The sequence below is a fragment of the Anser cygnoides genome, chromosome 1, assembly GCF_040182565.1.
Source record: "Anser cygnoides isolate HZ-2024a breed goose chromosome 1, Taihu_goose_T2T_genome, whole genome shotgun sequence".
NCBI lineage: Eukaryota > Metazoa > Chordata > Aves > Anseriformes > Anatidae > Anser > Anser cygnoides.
In genome coordinates this window covers 114,251,621-114,266,802 of record NC_089873.1, presented here as the reverse complement: position 1 = coordinate 114,266,802, position 15,182 = coordinate 114,251,621, and the positions used below count along the sequence as shown (strand labels likewise).

The 15,182-nt window shown below is 45.2% G+C and overlaps 1 long non-coding RNA gene across 1 annotated transcript; it reads left to right on the top strand.

Annotated features, from left to right (window-relative positions):
- Window positions 1–4,531: 4,531 nt before the first annotated feature.
- On the top strand, window positions 4,532–14,737 carry LOC136786518 (uncharacterized). Its single transcript, XR_010825389.1, has 3 exons — window positions 4,532–6,345; window positions 14,109–14,271; window positions 14,388–14,737. It is a non-coding gene; the product is annotated as an uncharacterized lncRNA (long non-coding RNA).
- Window positions 14,738–15,182: the final 445 nt, after the last annotated feature.

The following is a 15,182-nucleotide window of genomic DNA, read 5'->3' as shown; positions in this document are numbered from 1 at the left end:
AGAAGGGCATAATGAATTACAGTCTCAGAGACTGGTAGAGGGTGTCCTGCTCTGCTCTGGTGACCAGGGCACAAGAGAACACAATGAACCTCGGGCCTTGGTGCTGTTGTCATTGGTACTGCAGAACCCAGGGGGTTTTCTCTGGAGAAGTGGCTGAAAGCCAGACACATATGCTAGAGCACCCCAAGAACATGGAATGCCCATGGTTAAGCAAATTAGTTTCACTGTTCTTGACTGGGCCATATTGTGCTGCAAAGTGGTAAGATAGGAAGGGCAGGTAGATCTCAGCCTTAGGCTGGTCAGGGGCATGCCTACCTGGGGAGCCTGAGAGCCAGGGGCTCCAGTGCAGCCACAGCCACAGGCTGCCCCTTGTGCAATCCCCAGCAGGGGACATGAAAGGAGGAATGCAGAGCATGGGAGGGAGCTGAGGGCGCCGTAGCCCTGGGACCAGCAGCAGCTAAGGACAGTGAGTCTGGGGACAGGAGATGAAGTGTTGTGAAGGTGAGGATCATTAGGGGACATATAGAGAAAAGCTGGTGATGGGGGATCAGGGGAAGATGGAGAGTTGGGCGTGATCTGGGAGCTGTACTGGAGAAATGATAGGAAACTAGACATGACAGCTAGAGGAAAGGTGCCTTTTGCAGAATGCAAAACCATAATAAAAAGTTACAGAATAATTTATTTTAAAGTCATTAATAGAAAAGAAAGAGACAGCTGGGCTTAATGGAAGGACTTTGTTTTGCTGGGGTCAAGAAAGCATTTTCTTCAGACCAAGGCTGAAGGTCTGGGTCTGCACCTGCCCCCCTTAGACATGGCTCTGTTCTGAGGCAGGAACAAGCATCAGCTCCAAACGGTAGGTTAGCTGGACAGGTGATCTTTACAGGAGCATGGGTATATCCTTCACCCTCAGAGGCTCCTGTCCCTAGAATGCGTGGCAGCTCCAAGGGATCTGTGACAGGATTACCTCAACTTGGCCCCTTTCCCTCCTCTCTTCCACACCTTCCTCTTTTACAAAACGCAGCAGAAGTACAGTACTTTTTCAAGCCCTGCAGGTCCTGGGGAGAAATGTCGGACATTTGATGCTACTCAGATTTTTAAGTCCAACCAGAGGGTCAAAGAGAAAGACCTGGGCTGCGAGCACTGGAATGACTGAGCCAATCTATGGAAGAGTCTGGCAAGTAATAACAAAAGTCATAGTCACTTAAAAACAAACTAGCCCTAGGGCTACAGCAGCCAAACACTTGCTATGGGTGTCCAACTTAGTGTACAGCTCCTGATAGCAATGAGTTAGCTCCACAGGCCTCCACCACTGAGAGGGGAAGAGGTAGCTCAGGGCAAGTCGGGGAGATCATTAACCAAGCGGAAAAGACACGTGCACTAGTTAGATAATGCACTCCTTTTAATTGATTCTGTCCAGAAATTCTAAAGCCTTTTGGTTTTCCACTGTTTTGTCAGTACAAAATAAAATAACCAACCAGGTATGCCTGTGTATGGTCAGTCACGAGGGCATGCTGCTGACTGGTTTGTCCTCTGCCCCCGTGTTGAAATGCCAACAGCTCTGCAATAATAACTCATCAGGCTGCATTGGTGATTCAGCTAGGGCTTTTCTAGGTTACAGAAGAGAGTCTTTGTAGTTTTTAATTGTAGGCAAGCAGGAGTGGTTTACAGAAATAGTATTTCCTGCCTGCAGTTCAAATGTAACATGACGGCTGTCTTAGAATAAAAGCAAAACAAAAACTGTTTACAAAAAATTGTCTTTAACACCATTTCAGTAATGACTTCTCCACACTGGTGACAGCTTTTGTAAAGTTTCATTATGAGAGAAGTGCATGGTTTCCCAGGAGCTCCAGGCATCTAAACGAAAATCTTGGCACTTGGGAGGCTGCTTTCATTCCAGTAATTGCTTAAAGAGTTCAAACATGAGCTTCCCTCTGGCCTTTAGCAAATCACTTCCTTTTCTCTTGGTGGGATAACTTTTACGTATCTCACAGTGATGTGGAAAGGCTTAGTAAATCAATTTGTAAAACACTCCAAGTCCCATGCAGACATTAGGTGCTGAGATTGCTGCGTGCTGTGTGCTGCTGCCCCTGGACACCAAGCTTTCAGCGCACTGAGAGGAGGCGGCACTGCTGGAGGTGCTCCTGCTGGTCACACTTTCTTCCCAAAAGCCACCATAAGAAATATTTCAGTCAAAATAGTCGTATCCAAATAACAAAAGTATCTGAGCAGGTTGGCAAGACAGAGCAGTTTAAGATTCTGACTCAGATTGCATCCTTATCCCACTTCACAGTTTCCTGAAAGTTAAACTGGCCCCGTTTGCATTCCCGCAGGCATATATGCACACTATCAGCTTAGAACCTATTTGTCTTCAGATGCCCAATGAATTATCTGTAAATGTTGAAGCCTTCCAGATGTTCCAACAGGAGATGTTCCTGTATCTCCATCTGGTACCAGAATCTCAGGGATAACCTGTGTGTTTTTTACCAGACTTTACAGATTTCTAGTGCACTGCAGAGGAAACATAACAACACAGCTCCATAGCTATGACCATATCCATAGGTCAGTCTGCACCCACAGTATTTTCCTCTGCTGTAAACATTACATATGTACCGTTTAAAACTAATTTCTTGACAGGTAATACTTGACACCTGTAGCACTTTCCAGGTGAATAAGAATGCATTTCCTGTAAAGGTAGAAATATTTTGCTGTCCTTATCTAAGTTATGGAGGAACCAAGGCAGAGAAGTTAAGAGCCTTTCAAGTCAGCACAGCAAGTGCTGTTTTCTGTTGGTCTGGTAAAAAATGCTGGTGAGACACCAGCCCCAATATTTTAGCCACTGTCTTCTGTACAGGCATCCTTTTGGGTCTGCCCCAAAGTTTACTGAGGGCTGCAGGGGATGCTCTGACCCAGAGCAGAGCAAAAAGCAGATACAGAGTGCAACTCTTTAGTGATACTCAAATAAGCTGCATGCAGTGTTTGCGGTGTGTCTTCTGCCTGCAGTCTAGTCCTCAACTCTTTTTGAACTCTGCAGTAAAGTCATATAGGCTTTTGTCAGCTTCCTCTTCCCTGAGCACTTAGGAACAAATGCTGCTTACCTCGGTAGGTCTCCAGCTCCTGGCAGACGAGAAAACCTGGGCAACTGTCGGGGCAGCAGAGAGGGCTTTGGCACAGCCGGTGGGAGAGCTGGACTCTGTCCTTAGCCATGCGATGGGACTTCTCCCAAGTAATGGCTCCAGCTCCAACGCAGGGTAATGAAACAGATGTTTCTGTGCTTTGACATGTACTGGTGACGGCTGAAATCTTACTGCTTTGGATACCAGACTCTCCAGAGGAGCTCTCTTTCCCGTGTGTTAATTTTTACTGTTGCGGTCTTTTTTTTTTTTTTTTTTTTTTTCCATCTATATTTAGTCAGAGATGGGATTTGGAGGAATGTAAATAAGTTGAATATATATCTGTAAACATATGAACAAACTTGGCAGTCCACTGTCAAGTGGTCTGTTAAATGTGCTGACATGATCACACTGCATTTTGACAGATTGAGGAGCCTGCCTGGCTTCCCACTCATGCTCTCTCTCTCTCAGACACACGCACAGAGTCTCATTCACATTTTGAACTGCGCTAAGCATGCAGGCACTACGTTTGGCTGTGCAATAGACAACTTGAAGTTTCTTTCACCCTTACTTAACCAGTTTCTGTTACGTAGACAGATGGATAGATGATTTACTTGCAGATCGCCAGGTGGGTAACAACCATTTTCTTTGCTGTTGTGCAGAGATCTGCAAATGGCTCAACCTTGCGGGCTGATGAGTGCAGTCAGTAGGGTTACTGCTGGGGTGCCCTGCTCCTAAAGCTTTGTCTCCCTGAATGGTTTTGAAAGCTGTGAGCACAGGGCTGGAGTCCCCAGAAGCCAGTGCTCTGGCTCATCTGCCGAGAGGCAGTCTATCAGAAGGAAAAACGTATGTGGCTGGAGCCTCTGGAGTGCACATGCTGGTTAATATATCCTTGCAGAGGAAGTGTAGTCAATTCTCTGCAAACAGTCATCCGTCCCACCAGCCAATAATATCAGGTGCTGAAAAAGTCCCTCCATATAAATTATCCTGTATTATCTAGCCATCCTTTACACTGGCCAGTACAGGAGCAGTATGCTTGCCAGCTGTTCTCCCAAGTTTCCCTCAGCAGCAGCATCCACATCATCAGTCTAAAGCAGCAGTGACTTCCGAGATGACACACAATGTTCTGGGGAAGCACATTTTACCCAGAAAATGAGATAATTCACTGAATTCTCCCAAAGTGAGAAGACAACAGGCTTCAAAAGTCGTGTTCCCCCCCCCCCCCCCCCCCCCCCTTTCTTTTTCCCCTTGCTCTTTTAAATACACAGCAATGGCTGTGAACACTGAGCTCTTGCTGCTTTTCAGGGATGTGGTTTTGTGCTATTAATAAAGAAAGGCAGAAACGCTCAATGATTTCTGTTAATGCAGAGTGAGGTGTGTGCTCGGCAGAAAAGGTGCAGTTCAGGGAGATTTGGGGCTTGGTTTGTGTGTGTGTGTATATAGAGAGATAAATATATATATCTACGTTAATGAGAAAAGGAAGAGGAATGACCATTTTGAGGGGGAAGTTGAGGGTCTTTTTAAGCTGCTTCCCAGGGCCTTGTAAAGAAAAGCTGAGTGGGAGTGAGAGAATAGGTGTTTTCCTCAAACCTTTTTGACCCCAGTGGTTGAATTGCTGGCTTTGTTTTGTTTTCTTTTGAATGTAGGAGAACGACGAATTCCCAGCTCTTCTGCGCTTATCCCACGTGGTTCAAGTAATCATGATGCTGCGTGTGAAGCTACTGTCTAGATTTCACTTTTGACCAGACACGTTTCAGTGAATGCAAACTGCCCAGTCTGTGCTGGGAGAAAAAGCAAGCAGCTGCTGCAGCCCTCTTTACCCATCACTGCCTTGCAACCAGCCGCTGTGCCTGGCCGCTGCCACACTGCTCCACCCAGCACAGCCTCTTCCATGAAGACCGTGGGGTACAGGCACGGTGTTTGCAAATGTGGCCAGTGACCTGCTCCATCACCCGTGTGTGATGCCAGAGGGGGAGTACGTGGAAGGCGGCTTCCCCTGGAGGAAGCGGGGATGCCACTGGAAGCTTCTGGGGAGGCAGCAGCACGTGCCACCGCCGCTGCCATGCGCCGGACACAGAGGGACAGCTGGCTGGGAAGGTGGGGGAAGGAAGGGGGGAGAGATGCAAACAGAAACATCACTGCTGAAATCTTTGCCATCTGGCTTTAAGAAGATGAACATACAACGCTGTTTTTTGTTTGTTTGTTTGTTTGTTTGTTTTTTAACTGACAGAGGAATTTGGTAGCTTTTTTTTCTGTTTCTGAGGGCTTTTTTTCTTTTTTCTTTTTTCTTTTTTTAATCAGCATCTTTAACACAGCCTCCTAAACTCCCTTCTCCTACTCATCCCCTTTGCTTGCCTATGCAGAGCTATTAAAGGCTTATAATGGAAATATTTTTGCATCTATGTAGTGGAAAACACCCGTTCAAACCGGATGTTTGAGATCACAGGGACTGACCCAGAATCTGCACTGGGGCAGACATGAAAGCATGAAAATTTCATTCACAAAGGTTTTCTGGGACCAGCTCTTTTCTGCCTCAGCAGAGTCACGCACATGCTGGCTCAGACGCTCCCACAGCGCTTCCAGCGTGGAGCCAGTTGCTTTCAAAGTTATGCAGGGCTACATCCTTAATGGACAGAGGCCATGAGCGCGACTGGGAACAATTACCAGCTGAATAAGACGTTCATCTGCGAGGGGTGCGCTTCTGCCAACTACTACCCTTGGACGGCCCAGGGAGTGAGAGGCACAGTCAGTCCCACGCCTACTTGTTTTCCTTCCCTCCGCTGCCACGGTTTCGACTGATTTTGATTACCCTGGCGCCAAATAAATGAAAACATTTCATAGACATATAATCACCCGTCACTGCGAAGAAAGGAAAAATGCTTGTGTACCGCGTGTTTATAAATATGCCTAATGAAAAAGGGAGAGCGCTGCCCTTCCCAGTCTCGTGTCACGCCGGGAAAGCCAGCCGCTGCTCACATCCCAGCGTGGTCCTGGGGTGCCGTGGGGGGATGCATCGCCCTGCCCTCTCCCCCTGCCTGGGCTTTGACGGTCCGTGTGGGGTGTGAGAGGTAAGCGGTGCCAGGACAGCCCGCAGCAGCATCAGAGCAGTGCGTGGAGGCAGCGAGCTGGGAGGGGAAGGTGGTGGGACAGTGGTTTGCAGGCACAGCCTGCCAAAGCTCGCTCAGGAAGAGACTGGCGTGGCTTCCAGTGGATCGAGGCGCTTCGTCGTGGCCAGGTAAAAGGGAAGAGTGGTCGCGGCCAGCTCCTCAGGAAGCTTTCCTAATGATTTGGCAGTGGGCTTTCTTGATGTATTTATTCGTTTTTAGCTAACGGGAGTCTTTGTTTTGCCTCTGTGTTTTTAAGGACAGTGTGGCTTGTCACGTAAGGCTAAATACAACTCAATATGAGAATGTCATGCCCTAAATGCAACCTTTAAAAAGGCCAGATCTTCTACTGTAAGAAGAAAATAAATGTGTGTAAATGTCATGACAAAGTGCCACTAAGATGTATCCATTAAGCTCTTTTGACCCTTACCTTTTACCTGTCAGATCTGCTGATAGGTTACTGTTTACATCTGCCTTGGATCCATGAACACAGGCATACTGTTGGCCTTTTCCAAACTATTACCTGAGATGCAGTTTGTAGAAGGCCTTCACACTGAGCTTCTTTCCTTCCAAAGGTATTGTGAGCATAGAGCAGAGTATAATAAAAATAAAACGGATAAAGTGGACAAACAGATAAACTACGGCGGCAAGACGTCATGCCAGGTGCTTGTGGAGGTGGGTGCTGCTGCAGGAGCAGCTACATTGCCCCACACAATGTGCACTTGTAAGACCAGGGTGGGCAGAGAAGCAAATGAGATTGCTAAGTGCTCCTTCTAAGTTGCTGCACCTGGGCACAAACCTCCTGCAGCAGTGGAGAGATGCAAGTGGAGACACTGCTCTAAAAGCAGTGAGCTGCTCCTTCTAAGGTACAGGCAGCTTATAATTCACTTTTTTTTTCTTTTTTCTTTTTTTTTAATTTCTTCTTTTTTTCTTCAACTCTATGAAGCTGATGCAGCATGTCTGTTTTTGTGGCCCTATTGTAAAAGTAACAGTGTTTTGTGTTCTACTGGAAGTACCACAATATGAAGAAAAGAAGATTATTATTTTTTCAAACAATGGTCAATGATTTATTTTTCTTACATTGTGATGGAGGATGGCTTTAAAATATTTTTCTCTCCAGTCAAGTGACTTTGAAAGACTGCCTTGTACTACTTGAAGATTTCAGGTATGGTACCAACACCAAAGCAAAAGCTGCAGCCTGATATGGGCTGTAGAACCATGTCATGCCTTCCAAAGTGGAGAATGACCTTTTTTCCTGGAGCCAGGACACCCCAGGCACGTAACTGTCCGCTGGGTGTAGTCTGGCCAACAGCACAGGCTAGCTAGATTGTGTCACCTGATAGAAACACAGAGCTTGAGACTGAAAGGGACCTAGGAGGTCATCACTTCCATCCCCAAATTTAAGCAGGACCAGCTCTATCGACAGATAGCACCAGTATTTCAAGCATTCCCACTCTTCAAAACCTCCAGTGATGACGATTTTACGGTCTTCCTAGACAGTTTATTCTAGTGTTTAATTACCCTAAACAATAAAAAAGTTTTTCCTCATGTCTAAATCTCCCTACCTGCAGCTGAAGACCATCATTCCTGACTACCTACAGCGAATACAGAGCATGGCTTATTCCCTTCCTACTTGTTAGCACATGATGGGTTTGAAGACCAGTATCAGCTTTCCCTTGAGAGACTGGGAAACAATCTCAGCTGAATCTAACCTATAGACCACATTCTTCAAGGCTTTCTCTGTTGGCCTCTCCAGTTTTCACACGTTCTTGAACTACGACGGACTATGGAGGGCTGTGCTTTCCAGCTGGGGTTTTGCCGGTACCAATTCAAACAGAAAGACTAAGCTGCATGACTTGCCCATGACACTCAGCACTTGCTTTTCCTGTAGCCAGATAATGCTTGCACTGTTAACTACCAGCCCCATGTCTTCCTCTGCAGAACTTCTGCTGAGCCAGTGTTTCTCCAGCTGGTGTTTGTGTAGCTGATTATTGCTAAACACAAGACCTGGAACTTGCACTGGCTGAATTTCACCCTCTTTATTCACACTCTTGCTCACTTGGCCAAGATCTTCTAGGATTTTAGTCCTGTCTTCCAAAGTGTCTGTGGTTTCCACTCTTTTGGTAGCATCAGTAAGAGTAGGGTGTGTTTCCTTTCTGAATGAGTTAACACAGGGGGATTGCACCTGATGCTTGTTTTCTTTGTCCTTTTTAGTTGTTCCTCCATGCCATCTTACCCTCAAACCACTCATGGGTACACAAACCAAAAAAAGCATCAGAGATGGCTTCCCTCTCTTCTAGATTTCTGAGAATTTATCTACTATCCTCAGGTTCCCAAGGGGAGTTGTTAACACCCCTGGGACAGCTTCAGCCAGCTGCCAAACTATCCTAGGGTTCATTTCCAATGTAGTCAAAACACTCAAGTGTGCATCCCCACTAGTATTTCAGTTTGAATCAGGAGTGTGCTTTCGAAGCACGTCTCCTGTTTGTTCCCCTTGATGGCACTTGGTCTCACACTGTGTAGTATTAATGGGACAAAAGAACCCGATGACTTTCAGATGATGCTGATGTGGAAGGTGCACTGTGGCCCCACTCAGTCTCTGGGTCAGACTAGCAGTAATTTGAGGTAAACCTCCCTGAAATATGCATGATGTAGGAGTCAGGTGCTTAGCACCGGCTGTTCCCTGGCACTATTACTTCCAGTGATTCCTTTCTATATACGCTTGAACTCTTGCCTCGCTGTCAACAACACAACTTTGTAAGCCAGCTCCTCATAGCTGACCAGATCCACAAAGACATGCATGAAAGATATAACATGCTATGTGGTTTCCTTGGGATCTGTTATCAGGTTTCCCTCCCCAGTGAACAACAGACTGACTCTTTCCTTGGAGGGTGAGTGTTAGGTTACTACTGGTTTGACACACTCAGGCACGTGCATACAACCTCCCTGCAACTGTGGAAATGCTCCCGGGTACTGCTCCTCTGAAACACCCTTTGTAACCAGGCATCTGGCTGTCATTAAGGTACAATTTAACTCAAAGAAAAATCCCTTCTTCCCTTCTTCCATCATTAAATACAGGGAGGTTGAACGTGTCTGCAAGAGTCATCACTGGCACGTGTTACTTAAAGGGTTCAGAAAGGACAAAAATATTCTGCCTGCACTGATGTAGAAGTGGCCACATGCTTGCTAAAACCGCACCTCTGCTCCCAGGAAAGTCACTCTCGTCTGGTGACTAACGTTAAATGCTGCCTAAGTCTCTTAATGAACCTGAGCAGGTAACTTAAAGCAGACTGAGTAAAGATACATAAATTACTATTAACTTTTATTTAGGATACTGACCAAAGTGGGTTTTCTCACATATTCCTGAACTTAGACAATTTCAGGGCTGCTGTCCAGGCTCTGATGTCAAGACATAACTGGCTAACTGTGCTACCCTCTGGAAATGCTATTTGAGGTTTTTCTTATGATGCTATGTCATTGTCCATGGCAAAATATTTCAACACCACATAAAGGACATGCTTTATGTATTATTACCAAATGATACAGAAATGCACAAAGTTCTTAAGGAATACAGAAGGAAATCTGTTGTTGATCATTTCTGCTCAACTTTGATGCAGATTGTTTTAATATTTTATTTAATTAGCATTTAATGTGCCTCCCATACAACAGCTGCCTTTTTCCACTGAATGCCACAGAAATGTCTGAACAAAAGAAAAATGAAGCAAAGGTAATGGAGTACCTTGTATTTTGCATGTGTGCATAAGGTGCAGTTGTGTTTTGCTGTGAGTGAGGACTTTTCAAAGGCTCACGTTCCAGCTCTCAGCAAATTTATTCTCTGCTTTGAAAGGTAGCAAAAGGGAATTAAAAAAAAAAAACTACTTTGCACAAGCAAACAAAAGTAGAATTAATAGATAGAACTCCAATCTTTCACAATAGTTGTCTTCTACTTTGTAGTGCCACAGATCAATTTCGATTAGGGAGGAACTTTTACTTCCTGCTCTAGTTGTTCTTCACTTTCCTGGCTGTCCTGGGAAGCAGGCATTTCATGGTGCTTCTTGTCTGACTGCTCTAGCCTTCAAGGATGTGCTTCAGCTTATCTTGTGCTGCTTTTTGGAACAAGACGGAATTGAAGTGCCCTTTGTCTTAAAACCGTTAAAAACAAAAATCATAGAAAAAGGAAAGAGGAAAGGAAAGAGGAAAGAGCAGACATTTATTAAGAGCAGACAGAGAAAGCAAACTTAAAGGAAAAAAGTTGGCATATATTTGGCCCCTTCAGTCATAAAAAGTAAAGCTGTAGATGTTTTATTCTCAAAGCAGCTGGAGTAGAGCTCAGCCACTCAGGTGTTGAGTTCTTTGCCCTCTCTCAGACTTCCTCAGCAAATTACAGCCACTATCTATGTCACTGTCTGAGCCTGAAGGGAGGATGAATAGTCTTACATATCACTGAAATTGTGAACTGTTCAGAGCAGTAGCTAAAACTTACTATGCAGTTGTACATTGCATACTCCCAGACGCTGGCAGTACAGTTTCTAGGAATATACAGTTACAGAAATGCATCATCGTTACTTCTGTGATGTTTCCCCTTTACTTCTCCTTTAAAAATTCTGTTCTGAGGTGTGTTTCTTAGTCTCTTCATCTCCATTGTCCCCCTCTCGTCACCTCTTGCAGGTGCTTGAGTGAACATTGCATTGGAACAGGTTGCCCAGGGAAGTGGTGGCACCACCGTTCCTAGGGGTGTTCAAGGAAAAGTCAGTGCCAAATCTACTAATGGCAGATTTCTAGCACTTTTGGCGAGACCACTGAGAGTTTATCCAGACAAAATTTCTCAGTGGTTTTCATTAACTGCCCTAAAGGGGCACAAGAGGAAATAATGCATAGGAGCTGATGTACTGATTAGCTGGCACGCTACCCTTACTCAGAGTGTGCCGAGGAAGAAACGAAACCAAACCAAGTGACAGCTGTTGGTAAGTTTTTATGGGGATGGAAATGAGCTGCACTCACTCCCAGTGGAAGTCCCAGGATTCACAGTAAGGCACAAAAGGCTCCCTTCCCTTGAGTGTGCACAGGAGCAAGGCACTGCTTCTTCGCAGTCATATGACCTCAAAGTCAGATAAACATACAGATAAGGAGACAGTCCTGGTTTTTAAAGGGGCAGAGCAAAACCCAGGATGTGACAGGCACTCTGGAAGAATGGCAGCTCCGTGGGTCGATTAGGTCACAGCACCAGCGTGCCTGGTGCCGGGGACAGCAGCACAACCCCTACATTGCTAGCTTCAAGCAAATAAGCAATTGCCAGCACTCAAAGAGAAAATAAATAAACCTAAACAAATTGTGTTTATTTTAAGACTACGGTTCAAAAACCAGGGGCTCGTTTCCGATGACATTCCTTCCATTGAGTTCAGCAGGCATTAGATCCAGCTTTCAGATGTTTGAAACTGTGATTTCTGCCGATATCTCAGTGAGCAACCTCCTTTCATGGGTTTCCTTCTGCTGATGCCATTTTATCCATCTGTGTGGTCTGCTCTGAAGCTCGGTGTGCTGTGCTGCTGCAGTCAGAGGAGATCCAAGGATTCCCCAAATGCTTTCCTTTGAGGGTACTTGGCATGAGACTTTTCCAGGGAAAAAGAACCTTTGAACATTATTTGGTTGTATGCCTTCAGAGACAAGCACACAGCAAGCAGGATTCAGAGTTCAGGCTGGGAAAGACAGCCCTGCCCAGTTCACTACAATTTCTCAAACACGCACACCCACACCTCGGGCTGAGGGCTGCTCAGTTATACTGACACATTATTTTTTTTCTGAAAGAAATCCCATGGAAACTTGTATGATATGGATTGACAGCGCAATGGATTTTATCATTTATCCACTGGCAAATTGGTCCAGAAGGAAGACAATGCCAGTTTGTTTCAAGGGATTTGCTCCTGGAAAGCAATGTGAAACTACAGGATCACTCTGAAACTGCAGTTAATGGTGAATAATGTGGAGCAAAGAGAAACAGAGCTCCAGGATATCCGAAATTTTCCAGTGGTCACACTACTGACTGCAGCAGGATTTGGAAAGATTTCTTCCCCAGGGATCCTACTTTTCATGCCAGGTCTCCATTCCACTTCACTTTTTTCAGCTAGGTCCTGACAGGCTGGGAGACACAATAATCCCCCGAGCAAAATGGAGACCAGCACCAGCTTTTACTGATCACTTTGACTGTTTACTGAAGCAAAACCAGGGGGAACCACTTCTCAAACAGAGATGTGTGCAGTTGTTATTAGGAAAGCATACACCGTTGGCACGATTTGTATTTTGATGCTATTGGGCATTGACACGTTGGGAAGAGGGACTTCAAAAAAATTTATAGGTACACTATGACCAAGATTTTTAGAAACAATTAGCAGTGTTGAGTGCCTCATTTTCTGAAGTGAAACCATATCTGAAATTATGAACCAAATTAAAGGGACCTAACTTTCAGAAAGGACCAGGCTTCCCATCACCAAATTGTTCAATGGGCTCATGCTGGCAGTATGAAAATCAATAGCTGCTTCTGACAATTTCCACCATCACATCTACAGAAGACTTTCTAGCCAAAGAGATTGTTTCAGTAAGATCATCTTCCCTCCCAAACTGAAGGGAGTTGCTCGTTTTTCCTACAGGTGTGCTAAGGTCACAACTCTAAACCTATGTCAACACAAAAAGCAGTTTTGCATGTTGTTGCTTTCTGTGTTGTGGTATGATCTGTTTTATGTGCACGCTTGCAGCCCCGGGTAAGAGGGTTCTGGTATGGTATTTCAGGGAGAGTTTTCCTCATAATTTCTAGGACTACTGAATAAAAGGTTGCAGACACAAAGGTGAAATTCTGTTCTGGGTAACTCTAAGCTTATAACAGGGAAGTTCCACTGAAACCATGGCACTGGGCTATGTTTAGCTGCTGAAAAAAAGAGTAAAATTTAAGAGAGAGGGTTGAACAGGATTCAAAGGTTGTAAAAACAGAATGAAAACTTTTCATTTGCAAGTTTTCCTCCCATTCTAGTGTCTGCTTTTTTATTGCTAGACACTACCTTGAGGCTACAAGGAATCTCATACAGCTGTCATTGTATCTTTGTAGGTTGGCCAACACATGACAAGTTATTAAGTGATGTGAACAGAGTGCTATTGCTTGTGACTGGACCTCTCATCAGCCCAGACTCCCATCCTGTGACTCACCAGTACTTCTTTCCCTAAGGAGAGAGCCTAAAAGGAAATTCACGTCACAGTTAGTTCTCATTAGCTTTCTACAGTGTACCTCATCCCACTGACAACCGTGCATAAACTGAGCACATTTTTCTAAGAGAATACATTTATTACGGCACCACCTCCACACTGCATTATCAGACGTGCTGATGCTGGGTGGAAGAGTGGCCTAATATAGGATGATCGACACATAAAGCAAGACTGAAGCTGCTCTTTATGGAGTACCCTGACTACACCCCATCCTGCTTTCAGCATTTCAGTCTGTTATACAAGTAAAGGTGTGGATGTTTTGTGGGCAGGAAGACAGCAGTCTCTGGGAAAACAAATGCCTTCTTTGCTTGCTGAAGAGACTTTGCTCAACACAAAAACAGACCTGATGCGACAGCTTCCAGCTGTTTAGGGGAGTGGGGATGGGAGCAGCTCCAGTCGTGCCTGCCACTAAATGGCCATGCGTGGGTAGGTGCCTGGCTCTTTGCTGGCCTGTAGGTAAAGGCCTTCAAACACAGATACTCTTACAGCCACATCAGATTGTATTGTAATCAAATGAGGGTACAGCCTGGGGGCTTGGGATGTTTTTTTGCTCTGACAAGGCCCACCAGGGTGGTCACAGCAGATGTAGCAGTAGAGGTGTACTGCAGCTGGCAACACAAGAAACTCAAACATTGTTTTGCAGGATGTGCCCAAACCTCAGCTGCCCTCCACTTCAACTTCACATATCTCCAAGACAGCAATTAACACATCCAAGGATTTCACATTGAGGAAAGGGAAAAAACCCCAGACATTGCCATAAGTTCATGTGGAAGAAAAGGCAAGCAAATACAACATGGAAGAATGAGGTAAACAACCCCCTTGTAGCCCTCTTTCTTTTTTTAAGCTGTTCCCCAGGATGCAGTGTTAAACCTTTCCTTCAGAAAGTCTATGACAATAACTTTTTTGTACTGGTTCAAAGCAGATTGTCACTTCCATTTCCTTCATTTAAGGCCGGATGAACAACAGCACTCCTCTGCTTTATTTAGTGGTAAGGCTTCATTTATACGATGCTGCATACCTTTTTCATGAATCTCTGCCTGTTTTCTCTAACAGAGTCAGCCTGCTCTCATTGCAATTTCTTCGAGACTCGTCCATTTCCCTGATCAGTCTTCCCTCTCTGAATTTATCTCTGGCTTTCCACTTTCTGCATCAAGTGCAACATTTGCGTCCTCAGCTCCACAACACTTCGCACTTTTCCTCCTCTCTCTCTCTCTCTCTCTCTCCTTCTCTCGACTATTCTCATGCTATGCAATTGCTATTGCAAATAGCTGCTCCCCAGCCTCTTTGTTCACCCTTTTACATCACAGTCATCTTTTCTCCATGCTGCCTCTTATACCCCAAACCTCCTTCCAGATCCTGCTTGTTAGATATTTTCCCTAAGTCAACTAAGACCAGACAGGGGACAGTTAATGTTAGGATTTTTACTATAGGCACATAAAGAAATTTGGTATGCATTATTCAGTGAGGTTCCTTCAGCAGTGGGGCATCCAAATCCTTTGCACAGCTTTGGAAAATCTCTGGGAATCTGCTTGCTCTTTACAGGGGATGCACAGGTGGGCATTCATCAGGCTTTCATACAGAATTAGCCAGGAGCTCAGTGGAGAGGCAGTTGCAGACTATTGTGGCAGAGGCAGTAACTAGGTGCAAGTCCCAGGCCACCAGCTATTTCACCTAAAGCCACCTCCAGCCATGGCACCACACCAGGAAGAGGTTGGCA